The sequence below is a fragment of the Labrus mixtus genome, unplaced genomic scaffold (genome assembly GCF_963584025.1).
Source record: "Labrus mixtus unplaced genomic scaffold, fLabMix1.1 SCAFFOLD_30, whole genome shotgun sequence".
Taxonomy (NCBI): Eukaryota; Metazoa; Chordata; class Actinopteri; order Labriformes; family Labridae; genus Labrus; species Labrus mixtus.
Genome location: NW_026870100.1, coordinates 902,501 through 916,946, shown reverse-complemented (window position 1 = coordinate 916,946; position 14,446 = coordinate 902,501). Strand labels below are relative to the sequence as shown.

General features: G+C 42.3%; 24 non-coding genes and 8 pseudogenes across 24 annotated transcripts in view; all 32 read left to right on the top strand.

Moving 5' to 3' along the window:
* Positions 1 to 797: 797 nt before the first annotated feature.
* Positions 798 to 916, top strand: LOC132961444 (5S ribosomal RNA). Its single transcript, XR_009667807.1, has one exon. It is a non-coding gene; the product is annotated as a 5S ribosomal RNA (ribosomal RNA).
* A 122-nt stretch (positions 917 to 1,038) lies between these two features.
* Positions 1,039 to 1,157, top strand: LOC132961504 (5S ribosomal RNA). Its single transcript, XR_009667866.1, has one exon. It is a non-coding gene; the product is annotated as a 5S ribosomal RNA (ribosomal RNA).
* A 121-nt stretch (positions 1,158 to 1,278) lies between these two features.
* LOC132961132 (5S ribosomal RNA) lies at positions 1,279 to 1,397 on the top strand. Its single transcript, XR_009667511.1, has one exon. It is a non-coding gene; the product is annotated as a 5S ribosomal RNA (ribosomal RNA).
* A 123-nt stretch (positions 1,398 to 1,520) lies between these two features.
* LOC132960680 (5S ribosomal RNA) lies at positions 1,521 to 1,629 on the top strand (annotated as a pseudogene).
* Positions 1,630 to 1,750: 121 nt separating this feature from the next.
* Positions 1,751 to 1,869, top strand: LOC132961316 (5S ribosomal RNA). The gene has a single exon (XR_009667683.1). It is a non-coding gene; the product is annotated as a 5S ribosomal RNA (ribosomal RNA).
* Positions 1,870 to 1,991: 122 nt separating this feature from the next.
* Positions 1,992 to 2,110, top strand: LOC132961226 (5S ribosomal RNA). The gene has a single exon (XR_009667599.1). It is a non-coding gene; the product is annotated as a 5S ribosomal RNA (ribosomal RNA).
* A 123-nt stretch (positions 2,111 to 2,233) lies between these two features.
* LOC132961535 (5S ribosomal RNA) lies at positions 2,234 to 2,352 on the top strand. Its single transcript, XR_009667895.1, has one exon. It is a non-coding gene; the product is annotated as a 5S ribosomal RNA (ribosomal RNA).
* A 121-nt stretch (positions 2,353 to 2,473) lies between these two features.
* Positions 2,474 to 2,592, top strand: LOC132961233 (5S ribosomal RNA). Its single transcript, XR_009667606.1, has one exon. It is a non-coding gene; the product is annotated as a 5S ribosomal RNA (ribosomal RNA).
* A 122-nt stretch (positions 2,593 to 2,714) lies between these two features.
* On the top strand, positions 2,715 to 2,833 carry LOC132961225 (5S ribosomal RNA). The gene has a single exon (XR_009667598.1). It is a non-coding gene; the product is annotated as a 5S ribosomal RNA (ribosomal RNA).
* A 121-nt stretch (positions 2,834 to 2,954) lies between these two features.
* LOC132961201 (5S ribosomal RNA) lies at positions 2,955 to 3,073 on the top strand. Its single transcript, XR_009667576.1, has one exon. It is a non-coding gene; the product is annotated as a 5S ribosomal RNA (ribosomal RNA).
* Positions 3,074 to 3,195: 122 nt separating this feature from the next.
* On the top strand, positions 3,196 to 3,314 carry LOC132961392 (5S ribosomal RNA). The gene has a single exon (XR_009667756.1). It is a non-coding gene; the product is annotated as a 5S ribosomal RNA (ribosomal RNA).
* A 121-nt stretch (positions 3,315 to 3,435) lies between these two features.
* LOC132961232 (5S ribosomal RNA) lies at positions 3,436 to 3,554 on the top strand. The gene has a single exon (XR_009667605.1). It is a non-coding gene; the product is annotated as a 5S ribosomal RNA (ribosomal RNA).
* Positions 3,555 to 3,676: 122 nt separating this feature from the next.
* LOC132961166 (5S ribosomal RNA) lies at positions 3,677 to 3,795 on the top strand. Its single transcript, XR_009667543.1, has one exon. It is a non-coding gene; the product is annotated as a 5S ribosomal RNA (ribosomal RNA).
* A 122-nt stretch (positions 3,796 to 3,917) lies between these two features.
* On the top strand, positions 3,918 to 4,036 carry LOC132961165 (5S ribosomal RNA). Its single transcript, XR_009667542.1, has one exon. It is a non-coding gene; the product is annotated as a 5S ribosomal RNA (ribosomal RNA).
* A 121-nt stretch (positions 4,037 to 4,157) lies between these two features.
* LOC132960764 (5S ribosomal RNA) lies at positions 4,158 to 4,277 on the top strand (annotated as a pseudogene).
* Positions 4,278 to 4,399: 122 nt separating this feature from the next.
* LOC132961516 (5S ribosomal RNA) lies at positions 4,400 to 4,518 on the top strand. The gene has a single exon (XR_009667878.1). It is a non-coding gene; the product is annotated as a 5S ribosomal RNA (ribosomal RNA).
* Positions 4,519 to 4,636: 118 nt separating this feature from the next.
* Positions 4,637 to 4,755, top strand: LOC132961247 (5S ribosomal RNA). Its single transcript, XR_009667619.1, has one exon. It is a non-coding gene; the product is annotated as a 5S ribosomal RNA (ribosomal RNA).
* A 121-nt stretch (positions 4,756 to 4,876) lies between these two features.
* Positions 4,877 to 4,985, top strand: LOC132961025 (5S ribosomal RNA; annotated as a pseudogene).
* A 121-nt stretch (positions 4,986 to 5,106) lies between these two features.
* Positions 5,107 to 5,225, top strand: LOC132961533 (5S ribosomal RNA). The gene has a single exon (XR_009667894.1). It is a non-coding gene; the product is annotated as a 5S ribosomal RNA (ribosomal RNA).
* A 121-nt stretch (positions 5,226 to 5,346) lies between these two features.
* Positions 5,347 to 5,465, top strand: LOC132961230 (5S ribosomal RNA). The gene has a single exon (XR_009667603.1). It is a non-coding gene; the product is annotated as a 5S ribosomal RNA (ribosomal RNA).
* A 122-nt stretch (positions 5,466 to 5,587) lies between these two features.
* Positions 5,588 to 5,706, top strand: LOC132961224 (5S ribosomal RNA). The gene has a single exon (XR_009667597.1). It is a non-coding gene; the product is annotated as a 5S ribosomal RNA (ribosomal RNA).
* A 121-nt stretch (positions 5,707 to 5,827) lies between these two features.
* On the top strand, positions 5,828 to 5,946 carry LOC132961164 (5S ribosomal RNA). The gene has a single exon (XR_009667541.1). It is a non-coding gene; the product is annotated as a 5S ribosomal RNA (ribosomal RNA).
* A 122-nt stretch (positions 5,947 to 6,068) lies between these two features.
* Positions 6,069 to 6,177, top strand: LOC132960692 (5S ribosomal RNA; annotated as a pseudogene).
* Positions 6,178 to 6,298: 121 nt separating this feature from the next.
* Positions 6,299 to 6,418, top strand: LOC132960762 (5S ribosomal RNA; annotated as a pseudogene).
* Positions 6,419 to 6,540: 122 nt separating this feature from the next.
* On the top strand, positions 6,541 to 6,660 carry LOC132960847 (5S ribosomal RNA; annotated as a pseudogene).
* A 123-nt stretch (positions 6,661 to 6,783) lies between these two features.
* On the top strand, positions 6,784 to 6,892 carry LOC132960919 (5S ribosomal RNA; annotated as a pseudogene).
* Positions 6,893 to 7,015: 123 nt separating this feature from the next.
* LOC132961493 (5S ribosomal RNA) lies at positions 7,016 to 7,134 on the top strand. Its single transcript, XR_009667855.1, has one exon. It is a non-coding gene; the product is annotated as a 5S ribosomal RNA (ribosomal RNA).
* Positions 7,135 to 7,255: 121 nt separating this feature from the next.
* On the top strand, positions 7,256 to 7,374 carry LOC132961198 (5S ribosomal RNA). Its single transcript, XR_009667573.1, has one exon. It is a non-coding gene; the product is annotated as a 5S ribosomal RNA (ribosomal RNA).
* Positions 7,375 to 7,496: 122 nt separating this feature from the next.
* On the top strand, positions 7,497 to 7,615 carry LOC132960707 (5S ribosomal RNA; annotated as a pseudogene).
* Positions 7,616 to 7,737: 122 nt separating this feature from the next.
* Positions 7,738 to 7,856, top strand: LOC132961240 (5S ribosomal RNA). The gene has a single exon (XR_009667613.1). It is a non-coding gene; the product is annotated as a 5S ribosomal RNA (ribosomal RNA).
* Positions 7,857 to 14,137: 6,281 nt separating this feature from the next.
* On the top strand, positions 14,138 to 14,256 carry LOC132961356 (5S ribosomal RNA). The gene has a single exon (XR_009667721.1). It is a non-coding gene; the product is annotated as a 5S ribosomal RNA (ribosomal RNA).
* Positions 14,257 to 14,376: 120 nt separating this feature from the next.
* Positions 14,377 to 14,446, top strand: part of LOC132961500 (5S ribosomal RNA) — a 119-nt gene continuing 49 nt past the window's right edge. Inside the window, exon 1 of the ribosomal RNA XR_009667863.1 lies at positions 14,377 to 14,446. This exon is cut by the window's right edge and continues 49 nt beyond it. This is a non-coding gene — a ribosomal RNA (5S ribosomal RNA).

Here is a 14,446-nt window from a genome sequence, read left to right as displayed (position 1 = left end):
TTTTTAACAGAAGGAATTATGCACTGTATGAAAGTAAGAAAATGAATGTGTGGAGAATGTTTGTGAATGAATGGAAAGCACATCTTAAATTGTTGTACATAGCGAATGAGAGTGAGTTTGTGAGAATGTTTGTGGAAGGTGCGAATGTGTGTAGAGTAAATGAGGAGGGAATTATGTGGGATGTCTAAATTATTTTGTTTTTGTTTTTTTGGTACGAGGGCTTCTTTTTTGGTCATGGGGAAAATGGGTGATTTGATTTGGTGGTTTTTTTTTTTTCTCAGTGGTTTTTTGAGAATACTGTGGGGTTTTTGTATGTTTTTGTGGTTTGTTTTCAGAGGGGTGTTTGCTTTGGGGGAGGGACTCAGAAGAGTTGTCATGAGTTGGGGGTATCAGGGATGATTTGAGTTTTTTTTTTCTGATGCTATGTTTTTATTGTTTTTAGGGTGCCGTTTGCGTCAGAGGGGAGGTTTAATTTAGAGGGTGTATGTATTATAATAGCATTTGTTGTAAATGATGTTAAAGAATTATAAATGTTTTTGTAATTTTGATAATAAAAGATAAAAAAAAAAAAAAAAAAAAACACGCCCGATCTCGTCCCATCTCGGAAGCTAAGCAGGGTCGGGCCTGGTTAGTACTTGAATGGGAGACCGCCTGGGAATACCAGATGCTGTAAGCTTTTTTTATTTTTTTGATCATATGTTTTTTTTATCATAGAGAGACATATTCACATGTCCACAAATTCAGCCAGAATCAAGGGCATGACATCTTTAAAAGGCCCCTGTCTGCACACAATAATGGCTTATGGCCATACCACCCTGAACAAGCCTGATCTTGTCCGATCTCGGAAGCTAAGCAGGGTAGGGCCTGGTTAGTACTTGGATGGGAGACCGCCTGGGAATACCAGGTGCTGTAAGCTTTTTCATTTTTTTGATCATATGTTTTTTTTTTATCATATAGAGACATATTCACATGTCCAAAAATTCAGCCAGAATCAAGGGCATGACATCTTTAAAAGGCCCCTTTCTGCACACAATAACAGCTTACGGCCATACCACCCTTAACACGCCCGATCTCGTCCGATCTCGGAAACTAAGTAGGGTCGTGCCTGGTTAGTACTTGGATGGGAGACCGCCTGGGAATACCAGGTGCTGTAAGCTTTTTCATTTTTTTGATCATATGTTTTTTTTTATCATATAGAGACATATTCACATGTCCAAAAATTCAGCCAGAATCAAGGGCATGACATCTTTAAAAGGCCCCTTTCTGCACACAATAATGGCTTACGGCCATACCACCCTGAACACGCCCGATCTTGTCTGATCTCGGAAGCTAAGCAGGGTAGGGCCTGGTTAGTACTTGGATGGGAGACCGCCTGGGAATACCAGGTGCTGTAAGCTTTTTCATTTTTTTTGATCATATGATTTTTTTTTATCATATAGAGACATATTCACATGTCCAAAAATTCAGCCAGAATCAAGGGCATGACATCTTTAAAAGGCCCCTTTCTGCATACAATAATGGCTTACAGCCATACCACCCTGAACACGCCCGATCTCGGAAGCTAAGCAGGGTCGGGCCTGGTTAGTACTTGGATGGGAGACCGCCTCGGAATACCAGGTGCTGTAAGCTTTTTCATTTTTTTTGATCATATGTTTTTTTAATCATATAGAGACATATTCACATGTCCAAAAATTCAGCCAGAATCAAGGGCATGACATCTTTAAAAGGCCCCTGTCTGCACACAATAATGGCTTACGGCCATACCACCCTGAACACGCCTGATCTCGTCCGATCTCGGAAGCTAAGCAGGGTAGGTCCTGGTTAGTACTTGGATGGGAGACCGCCTGGGAATACCAGGTGCTGTAAGTTTTTTCATTTTTTTGATCATATGTTTTTTTTTTATCATATAGAGACATATTCACATGTCCAAAAATTCAGCCAGAATCAAGGGCATGACATCTTTAAAAGGCCCCTTTCTGCATACAATAATGGCTTACGGCCATACCACCCTGAACACGCCCGATCTCGTCCGATCTCGGAAGCTAAGCAGGGTCGGGCCTTGTTAGTACTTGGATGGGAGACCGCCTGGGAATACCAGGTGCTGTAAGCTTTTTAATTTTTTTTGATCATATGATTTTTTTTTATCATATAGAGACATATTCACATGTCCAAAAATTCAACCAGAATCAAGGGCATGACATCTTTAAAAGGCCCCTTTCTGCACACAATAATGGCTTACGGTCATACCACCCTGAACTCGTCCGATCTAGTCCGATCTCGGAAGCTATGCAGGGTCGGGCCTGGTTAGTACTTGGATGGGAGACCGCCTGGGAATACCAGGTGCTGTAAGCTTTTTCATTTTTTTGATCATATGTTTTTTTTTATCATATAGAGACATATTCACATGTCCAAAAATTCAGCCAGAATCAAGGGCATGATATCTTTAAAAGGCCCCTTTCTGCACACAATAATGGCTTACGGCCATACCACCCTGAACACGCCCGATCTCGTCCGATCTCAGAAGCTAAGCAGGGTCGGGCCTGGTTAGTACTTGGATGGGAGACCTCCTGGGAATACCAGGTGCTGTAAGTTTTTTCATTTTTTTGATCATATGTTTTTTTTTTATCATATAGAGACATATTCACGTGTCCAAAAATTCAGCCAGAATCAAGGGCATGACATCTTTAAAAGGCACCTTTCTGCATACAATAATGGCTTACGGCCATACCACCCTGAACACGCCCGATCTCGTCCGATCTCGGAAGCTAAGCAGGGTCGGGCCTTGTTAGTACTTGGATGGGAGACCGCCTGGGAATACCAGGTGCTGTAAGCTTTTTCATTTTTTTGATCATATGTTTTTTTTTATCATATAGAGACATATTCACATGTCCAAAAATTCAGCCAGAATCAAGGGCATGATATCTTTAAAAGGCCCCTTTCTGCACACAATAATGGCTTACGGCCATACCACCCTGAACACGCCCGATCTCGTCTGATCTCAGAAGCTAAGCAGGGTCGGGCCTGGTTAGTACTTGGATGGGAGACCGCCTGGGAATACCAGGTGCTGTAAGCTTTTTCATTTTGTTTGATCATATGTTTTTTTTTATCATATAGAGACATATTCACATGTCCAAAAATTCAGCCAGAATCAAGGGCATGACATCTTTAAAAGGCCCCTTTCTGCGCACAATAATGGCTTACGGCCATACCACCCTGAACACGCCCAATCTCGTCCGATCTCAGAAGCTAAGCAGGGTCGGGCCTGGTTAGTACTTGGATGGGAGACCGCCTGGGAATACCAGGTGCTGTAAGCTTTTTCATTTTTTTGATCATATGTTTTTTTTTATCATATAGAGACATATTCACATGTCCAAAAATTCAGCCAGAATCAAGGGCATGATATCTTTAAAAGGCCCCTTTCTGCACACAATAATGGCTTACGGCCATACCACCCTGAACACGCCCGATCTCGTCCGATCTCAGAAGCTAAGCAGGGTCGGGCCTGGTTAGTACTTGGATGGGAGACCTCCTGGGAATACCAGGTGCTGTAAGTTTTTTCATTTTTTTGATCATATGTTTTTTTTTTATCATATAGAGACATATTCACGTGTCCAAAAATTCAGCCAGAATCAAGGGCATGACATCTTTAAAAGGCACCTTTCTGCATACAATAATGGCTTACGGCCATACCACCCTGAACACGCCCGATCTCGTCCGATCTCAGAAGCTAAGCAGGGTCGGGCCTGGTTAGTACTTGGATGGGAGACCGCCTGGGAATACCAGGTGCTGTAAGCTTTTTCATTTTGTTTGATCATATGTTTTTTTTTATCATATAGAGACATATTCACATGTCCAAAAATTCAGCCAGAATCAAGGGCATGACATCTTTAAAAGGCCCCTTTCTGCGCACAATAATGGCTTACGGCCATACCACCCTGAACACGCCCGATCTCGTCCGATCTCAGAAGCTAAGCAGGGTCGGGCCTGGTTAGTACTTGGATGGGAGACCGCCTGGGAATACCAGGTGCTGTAAGCTTTTTCATTTTTTTTGATCATATGTTTTTTTTATCATATAGAGACATATTCACATGTCCAAAAATTCAGCCAGAATCAAGGGCATGACATCTTTAAAAGGCCCCTCTCTGCACACAATAATGGCTTACGGCCATACCACCCTGAACACGCCTGATCTCGTCCGATCTCGGAAGCTAAGCAGGTTAGTGCCTGGTTAGTACTTGGATGGGAGACCGCCTGTGGAATACCAGATGCTGTAAGCTGTTTAATTTTTTTGATCATGTGTTTTTTTTTTATCATAGAGAGACATATTCACATGTCCAAAAATTCAGCCAGAATCAAGGGCATGATATCTTTAAAAGGCCCCTTTCTGCACACAATAATGGCTTACGGCCATACCACCCTGAACACGCCCGATCTCGTTCGATCTCAGAAGCTAAGCAGGGTCGGGCCTGGTTAGTACTTGGATGGGAGGCCGCCTGGGAATACCAGGTGCTGTAACTTTTTCATTTTTTTGATCTTGTTTTTTTTTATCATATAGAGACATATTCAAATGTCCAAAAATTCAGCCAGAATCAAGGGCATGACATCTTTAAAAGGCCCCTGTCTGCACACAGTAATGGCTTACGGCCATACCACCCTGAACACGCCTGATCTCGTCCGATCTCGGAAGCTAAGCAGGGTCGGGCCTGATTAGTACTTGGATGGGACACCGCCTGGGAATACCAGGTGCTGTAAGCTTTTTCATTTTTTTGATCATATGTTTTTTTTTATCATATAGAGACATATTCACATGTCCAAAAATTCAGCCAGAATCAAGGGCATGATATCTTTAAAAGGCCCCTTTCTGCACACAATAATGCCTTACGTCCATACCACCCTGAACACGCCCGATCTCAGAAGCAAAGCAGGGTCGGGCCTGGTTAATACTTGGATGGGAGACCGCCTAGGAATACCAGGTGCTGTAAGCTTTTTCATTTTTTTGATCATATGTTTTTTTTTATCATAGAGAGACATATTCACATGTCCAAAAATTCAACCAGAATCAAGGGCATGACATCTTTAAAAGGCCCCTTTCTGCACACAATAATGGCTTACGGTCATACCACCCTGAACTCGTCCGATCTAGTCCGATCTCGGAAGCTATGCAGGGTCGGGCCTGGTTAGTACTTGGATGGGAGACCGCCTGGGAATACCAGGTGCTGTAAGCTTTTTCATTTTTTTGATCATATGTTTTTTTTTATCATATAGAGACATATTCACATGTCCAAAAATTCAGCCAGAATCAAGGGCATGATATCTTTAAAAGGCCCCTTTCTGCACACAATAATGGCTTACGGCCATACCACCCTGAACACGCCCGATCTCGTCCGATCTCAGAAGCTAAGCAGGGTCGGGCCTGGTTAGTACTTGGATGGGAGACCTCCTGGGAATACCAGGTGCTGTAAGTTTTTTCATTTTTTTGATCATATGTTTTTTTTTTATCATATAGAGACATATTCACGTGTCCAAAAATTCAGCCAGAATCAAGGGCATGACATCTTTAAAAGGCACCTTTCTGCATACAATAATGGCTTACGGCCATACCACCCTGAACACGCCCGATCTCGTCCGATCTCGGAAGCTAAGCAGGGTCGGGCCTTGTTAGTACTTGGATGGGAGACCGCCTGGGAATACCAGGTGCTGTAAGCTTTTTCATTTTTTTGATCATATGTTTTTTTTTATCATATAGAGACATATTCACATGTCCAAAAATTCAGCCAGAATCAAGGGCATGATATCTTTAAAAGGCCCCTTTCTGCACACAATAATGGCTTACGGCCATACCACCCTGAACACGCCCGATCTCGTCCGATCTCAGAAGCTAAGCAGGGTCGGGCCTGGTTAGTACTTGGATGGGAGACCGCCTGGGAATACCAGGTGCTGTAAGCTTTTTCATTTTGTTTGATCATATGTTTTTTTTTATCATATAGAGACATATTCACATGTCCAAAAATTCAGCCAGAATCAAGGGCATGACATCTTTAAAAGGCCCCTTTCTGCGCACAATAATGGCTTACGGCCATACCACCCTGAACAAGCCCGATCTCGGAAGCTAAGCAGGGTCGGGCCTGGTTAGTACTTGGATGGGAGACCGCCTGGGAATACCAGGTGCTGTAAGCTTTTTCATTTTTTTTGATCATATGTTTTTTTTATCATATAGAGACATATTCACATGTCCAAAAATTCAGCCAGAATCAAGGGCATGACATCTTTAAAAGGCCCCTCTCTGCACACAATAATGGCTTACGGCCATACCACCCTGAACACGCCTGATCTCGTCCGATCTCGGAAGCTAAGCAGGTTAGTGCCTGGTTAGTACTTGGATGGGAGACCGCCTGTGGAATACCAGATGCTGTAAGCTGTTTAATTTTTTTGATCATGTGTTTTTTTTTTATCATAGAGAGACATATTCACATGTCCAAAAATTCAGCCAGAATCAAGGGCATGACATCTTTAAAAGGCCCCTTTCTGCACACAATAATGGCTTACGGCCATACCACCCTGAACACGCCCGATCTCGTCCGATCTCGGAAGCTATGCAGGGTCGGGCCTCGTTAGTACTTGGATGGGAGACCGCCTGTGGAATACCAAATGCTGTAAGCTGTTTCATTTTTTTGATCATATGTTTTTTTTTTTATCATATAGAGACATATTCACATGTCCAAAAATTCAGCCAGAATCAAGGGCATGACATCTTTAAAAGGCCCCTTTCTGCACACAATAATGGCTTACGGCCAAACCACCCTGAACTCGTCCGATCTCGGAAGCTAAGCAGGGTAGGGCCTGGTTAGTACTTGGATGGGAGACCGCCTGGGAATACCAGACGCTGTAAGCTTTTTTTATTTTTTTGATCTTATGTTCTTTTTTTATCATATAGAGACATATTCACATGTCCAAAAATTCAGCCAGAATCAGGGGCATGAGATCTTTAAAAGGCCCCTGTCTGCACACAATAATGGCTTACGGCCATACCACCCTTAACACGCCCGATCTCGTCCCATCTCGGAAGCTAAGCAGGGTCGGGCCTGGTTAGTACTTGAATGGGAGACCACCTGGGAATACCAGGTGCTGTAAGCGTTTTCATTTTTTTGATCATATGTTTTTTTTTATCCTATAGAGACATATTCACATGTCCAAAAATTCAGCCTTAATCAAGGGCATGACATCTTTAAAAGGCCCCTGTCTGCACACAATAATGGCTTATGGCCATACCACCCTGAACATGCCTGATCTCGTCCGATCTCGGAAGCTAAGCAGGGTAGGGCCTGGTTAGTACTTGGATGGGAGACCACCTGGGAATACCAGGTGCTGTAAGCTTTTTCATTTTTTTGATCATATGTTTTTTTTTTATCATATAGAGACATATTCACATGTCCAAAAATTCAGCCAGAATCAAGGGCATGACATCTTTAAAAGGCCCCTTTCTGCACACAATAACGGCTTACGGCCATACCACCCTTAACACGCCCGATCTCGTCCGATCTCGGAAACTAAGTAGGGTCGTGCCTGGTTAGTACTTGGATGGGAGACCGCCTGGGAATACCAGACGCTGTAAGCTTTTTCATTTTTTTGATCATATGTTTTTTTTTTATCATATAGAGACATATTCACATGTCCAAAAATTTAGCCAGAATCAAGGGCATGACATCTTTAAAAGGCCCCTTTCTGCACACAATAATGGCTTACGGCCATACCACCCTGAACACGCCCGATCTCATCAGATCTCGGAAGCTATGCAGGGTCGGACCTGGTTAGTACTTGGATGGGAGACCTCCTGGGAATACCAGGTGCTGTAAGCTTTTTCATTTTTTTGATCATATGTTTTTTTTTTTATCATATAGAGACATATTCACATGTCCACAAATTCAGCCAGAATCAAGGGCATGACATCTTTAAAAGGCCCCTGTCTGCACACATTAATGGCTTACGGCCATACCACCCTGAACACGCCCCTTTTGCTGTCAGAGTTTGTGTGGTGCTGAAGGAGAGCTGACGTGTCAGTACTGAGCAGGACAGCTGGACTAATTTGTTTGTTTTTTGGATGCGCTTTGGATTTATTTAAATACCTCAGATTGTGAGTGAATGTCCCCCAGCAGTCACTGACTGTTAGGGGGATCGTTTTTCTTTTCACCTTTTTTTCCTGTTTTTTTTCCACAATTTTGTGAAGAATTTTTGTTTTTTGTGAATGTTTGCTCGTATGTCGCGAGCAAACTCACACGGACGGATCACAAAGATGACAGGACCACGGACTGGAGAGATGGAAAAAGGAAAAGAGAACGGACAACAACGTGAACAAACAAACATGGCACTGAAACAAAGGAATGGATTAAACGACAACGAGAAGAACGACGGACAAAAAGGACGGATGAAAACGGCAAATGAAACAGGGAACGGAATGGATGACGGAGAGAGAGGAAGAGAGAGGAGCGGCGGGCTGATTGCTCCGCATGCAGAGAATGGGAGAGGTGGCGAGAGAGCAGAAAAAGAGGAAGCAAAAGTGTCTTTTGAGAGAAAACTAACACTAAACATTGAAATGGTGGGAGACAAAGTTCCTCTAAATCACGTCATGAGCAACATAAAAATGATCTGTGGGGGCCTGCTGGCGTGCAGAACCCTGGGACCTGAAAAACTGGAGGTGACGGTGAGCAACATTAAAGGAAAGGAAAGGCTGCTGGATGGATTTAAAATCGGAGAGACCAGAGTCGTGGCGAGAGAACTAAATAATGATGAGCTGGTGGTGTCTTTTTTAAACCTGCCAGCGTATATCACAGATGAAGAAATAGTTTGGAAGCTGACGGGATGGGGAGTGAAACCGACATCACCAATAAAACGCAGAATGTGGCCTGGAACAATGATAGCTGACGGAACGAGGTTTGTCCGGGTCAGATTTAATGACCAGGTACAGTCACTCCCTTACTCCACAAAGTTTAACACTGTGATGGGGAACGAATACTTTAGAGTAATACATGATAGACAACAAAAAGTGTGCAGGATGTGCATCCAGCCGGGACACATCCTGAGAGAGTGTCCAGAATTTATGTGCCACAACTGTGGGGTGCAGGGACACTTTGCGCGAGAGTGCAGCGCGAACAGCACAAAATGCACAAACTGTAAAAAAAGAGAAAATGAATGTGAGTGTGAGAACGGAGAGGAAAGCAAGAACGAGGTGGAGGAGGTGTACGAGGATGAAGACGAGGCGGAGGAGGTGTACGAGGAGGAGGCGGAGGAGAAGGAGGTGATCGGAGCAAGCAGGAAGGAGATCAGAGAAGACGAGAACAGTGACGGAGAAATGGAGCAGAGCGGAGGGAGCGGAGGAGAACGGGCGTCAGAGTGCGAGCTGGAGACGCCGGAGCTGGCTGGAGAGGGAGGACAGCAGAAGCAGCGAAAAACGAGCGAGAGAGGGAAAAAAGGAGACGGAAGGGACGTGGCAGAAGACCCGGGGGTAAGCATGAGCACAGAGGGGAGGGAGATGCCTGAGAGTGGTGTTGGACAGGCGGGAGGGAGAAAAATCACGCTAAATAATACGGGTAAAAGCACCAGTCCCAATGAAACGGACAGCGAAATGGATGTGAGTGAACTGGCGAGTGCGCAAAAAAGACTAAGTCTTGGACAACGAAAAAAGTTGGTGAAAAAATTGAAATGTAAGGACAAATAATGACTGACAATAACCCCTGTAAATCCGTTTTTTTTGGTTTTATTTTTATGATAATGGCCTTTAATTTATTTTCGATTAACGTGAATGGACTAAGAAACAAAGAAAAAAGACATTCGATTCTTTCCTTGCAGAATGACGTTTTGTGCCTGCAGGAGACCAGGTGGGATGATTCCCTGGTGGAAGACATAAAAAAAGACTTTGTGGGCCATATTTTCTGCTCCAATGGCACGTCGAGGGCGAGAGGAGTGGCGGTTTTAGTCAAAACGGGTCGGGTAACAGGGGTAAATTTGGTTTATGGAGACAAAGAAGGAAGAATAATAGTAATAGACTGTGTGTATGAAACGAAAAATATAAGAATCATAAATATATATGCACCGAATGGAGAAAAAGAAAGGAAAACATTCTTCATTGCAATAAGCAAATGGTGGGAAAGGAATTGTATAATAATCGGTGACTTTAATGTGGCGATGACACCCACCGATGTGTCAAAAAATAATGTGTTTAAGGGGGATGTGAGCAGGGGGACACTTAAAGATATAATGATAACGAAACAATGAATTGATATTTGGAGATTGCTACATCCATGGGAGAGGGTGTTCTCCAGGAGACAAATTGTACTGAATAGATTAAAACAATCTAGAATAGATTATGCTTTGGTGACATGCGAGGTAGTGAGGTGGATTAAAGAAGTTGAATATAAAACTAATATGTGGAGCGATCACGCTGGAATAGAAATCACGTTTAGAAAAGAAACGAATGTACGTAAAGGAGGGATATGGTGCTTTAATGCAAGCTTGCTGGATGATGGAATGTTTGTGAAAAGTATGGAAAGATTGTTGAATGATGTGGGATATGAGTGGAATGAGAGTGAAGATATGAATGTGTGGTGGGATAGTGTAAAAGTCAGAATTAAAAAAAAGTGTATCAATTATAGTAAAGAGAAAAAGTGGAGAGAAAATAGAAAGGAAGAGAATTTGAGAAAACAACTAAGTGAGGAAATAGCATCGCTTGACAGTGTAGATAATGTAGATGTCGAAAAATACATACATTTAAAAGAACAGTTGGGAGTGATTGAACTTAAAAAGAGTAGGGGTGCAGCCATCAGGAGTAAAATACAATATATGTATGAGGGGGAGAGGAGTACAGCCTTTTTTTTAGGTCTGGAAAAACAAAAACAAAAAAGAACAGAAATAAACGAATTATTAAATGAAGCAGGTAAAAGTGTGACAGATAAAAAGGGAATTTTAGAAATAGTAAAGGGCTATTATGAAAGCCTGTTTTCGAGACAGGAGTGTGATAGCGTGAGTGTGAACAGAGCTTTGGGTGCCTTAAAGAAAAAACTAAGCGAGGACGATAAAATGTGGTGTGATTGTGAGTTTACAGAGGGAGAAATCAAAAGTGCTTTAGAGGGGTTAAACAAAAACAAAAGTCCTGGGAGCGATGGCCTAACTGCGGAATTCTACCAAGCTTTCAAAGAGCAGCTGGTGCCCTTGGTGAACAAATTGAGTAAATATATGGAAAAAGTGAAACATATACCAAAAAGTTTAGGGGAAGGGGTGGTTACTATTTTTTACAAAAACAAGGGGGACAATAAAAATCTGGACAACTACAGACCAATCAGCCTACTCAACACAGACTACAAAATCATAGCGAAAACAATAGCCAATAGAATCAGGGAGGTAATAGGAACAATCATAGAACAAACACAATCATACAGTATACCAAACAGAGACATAGCAGACTCAATCATTTCAATAAAACAGACGGTCAGGGATATGGAAGGGGAGGGGGGAATATGGCTAGGGATTGATTTAAATAAAGCTTTTGACAGAGTAGATCACGGGTTCATGGGGAAGGTGTTAGAGAAGTTTGGATTCGGGGAGAGAATGAGAGAATGGATAAATATGTTGTATACAGGAGCGGAAAGCAAGATAAAATGTAACGGGGAACTAACTGATTCTTTTAAAATATCAAGGTCAGTGAGACAAGGATGTCCGATGTCAGCGCTGTTGTACAGCTTGGTAGCAGAGCCGCTGGCAGCACTGATATCGGAAGACGTAAACATAAAAGGTATAGGTAAGGAAAACGTAAAAATAATACAGTATGCAGATGACGTGAATATAATGGTAAAAGGAGAGGAGGATATAGAATTGATATTAAAACATGTACAAACTTATGAAAGAGCATCTGGGGCAAAAGTAAATGAAAATAAGTCAGAAATTATGTTACTAGGTAAGGAATCCAATCTAGTTAATAAGTGGGGATTTAAAACGGTGTGTGAGAGAAGAAAAGTGTTGGGAGTGAATATGGGGAAAAATGAGAATGAATGTGATGATGTAACATGGAAAGAGGTGGTGGGTAAAATTAAAAAAACATTGAATTTGTGGAAAGCGAGGGGTCTATTGTTGAGAGGAAGGGTAGCCGTAACAAATGCTCTCGTGTTGTCCAAAGTGAATCATGCGCTGAGTACTTGTACGCTTCCGGACTGGGCCTTTAAGGAGATTTCAAAGACCATTAGGGACTTTATTTGGAAAAACAAAGCAGCGAGTATAGCTCACAAAACAATAATAGGGGCTAAAGATCAGGGGGGGCTAGCTTTGATTGATTTACTTACAAAAAAAGTAGCACTAAGAGTCAAATTGATAGGCAAATTTATGGACCAGAACCGGAACGTAGTTTGGAAAAACCACTTCAAACAATATCTGTGCAGTTTTGGACTCTACAACGAGGACAACCTGTACCAGATCAATAACCCGGATTCATTTAAACACTTGCCACGGTTTTTCCAGGAAGTACTCAGTGCGTGGTATCAGGTTTCATCCTGGACTGTACCAGAGTGCGGAACGAGAGGGTCAGTGCTACGACTGCCCTTCCTCTCGAGCCCGTATTTTAAAAATGGGGAGAGGGTAATTAAGTGTGAAGCTATGTCGAAAGCGGGATATATTAGAATAAGGGATTTACTGAACTGTGGGGGGGATTTTGATTTACAAATGGTGGTGAGGGGTTTAAAAAATAAAGGGTGTGTGTGCAGAAAGGATGTGATTGAGAGAGTGTTTGCAAATGTAAAATTGTCTTTGTCGAGCGAATGGGAAAAATTAATCAAAGAGAAGGAGGGAGTGATGCAGGACGATGTGGGGGGGATCTCCCTGTGCCTAGGGGAGAAGAAACACAACATTACAGATGTCACTACAAAAATTTGGTATAGGTGCGCAATCACACATAGAATACAGAAACCCACATCCGAAGTAAAATGGACAGACACATACCCGGACATAACAAGCAACATGATATGGAAGAACATTAACATTCCGCATACACCACATGCAATATTTGACCTAGATTTCAAACTGAGGCACAGGAGGATCTTTACCTGCATCGTCCTGCATCAGATCCATAAGGAGAGGTATGAAAGAAAATGTTGTGTATGTGAAAGTACGGATGAGGATTTAATACATTTGTTTGTTACGTGTGGGGAATTGGTTTATTTTTGGGGAAAAATGAGAGAAATGTTGGGGAAATGCAGTAAGAATGAGTGTTGGAATGAAAGGGGGTGGGAATTGTCGGTGTTGTTGGGGGTGGGAACAAAACAAAAAAATCACAATGTAATGAATATAATTTTGGCTTTTGCAAGAAAAGCGGTTTTTAACAGAAGGAATTATGCACTGTATGAAAGTAAGAAAATGAATGTGTGGAGAATGTTTGTGAATGAATGGAAAGCACATCTTAAATTGTTGTACATAGCGAATGAGAGTGAGTTTGTGAGAATGTTTGTGGAAGGTGCGAATGTGTGTAGAGTAAATGAGGAGGGAATTATGTGGGATGTCTAAATTATTTTGTTTTTGTTTTTTTGGTACGAGGGCTTCTTTTTTGGTCATGGGGAAAATGGGTGATTTGATTTGGTGGTTTTTTTTTCTCAGTGGTTTTTTGAGAATACTGTGGGGTTTTTGTATGTTTATGTGGTTTGTTTTCAGAGGGGTGTTTGCTTTGGGGGAGGGACTCAGAAGAGTTGTCATGAGTTGGGGGTATCAGGGGTGGTTTGATTTTTTTTTTTCTGATGCTATGTTTTTATTGTTTTTAGGGTGCCGTTTGCGTCAGAGGGGAGGTTTAATTTAGAGGGTGTATGTATTTTAATAGCATTTGTTGTAAATGATGTGAAAGAATTATAAATGTTTTTGTAATTTTGATAATAAAAGATAAAAAAAACAAAACACGCCCGATCTTGTCCGATCTCGGAAGCTAAGCAGGGTCGGGCCTGGTTAGTACTTGGATGGGAGACCGCCTGGGAATACCAGGTGCTGTAAGCTTTTTCATTTTTTTTGATCATGTGTTTTTTTTATCATATAGAGACATATTCACATGTCCAAAGATTCAGCCAGAATCAAGGGCATGACATCTTTAAAAGGCCCCTTTCTGCACACAGTAATGGCTTACGGCCATACCACCCTTAACACGCCCGATCTCGTCCGATCTCGGAAGCTAAGCAGGGTCGGGCCTGGTTAGTACTTGAATGGGAGACCGCCTGGGAATACCAGATGCTGTAAGCTTTTTTATTTTTTTGATCATATGTTTTTTTTATCATAGAGAGACATATTCACATGTCCACAAATTCAGCCAGAATCAAGGGCATGACATCTTTAAAAGGCCCCTGTCTGCACACAATAATGGCTTACGGCCATACCACCCTGAACACGCCCGATCTCGTCCGATCTCGGAAGCTAAGCAGGGTCGGGCCTG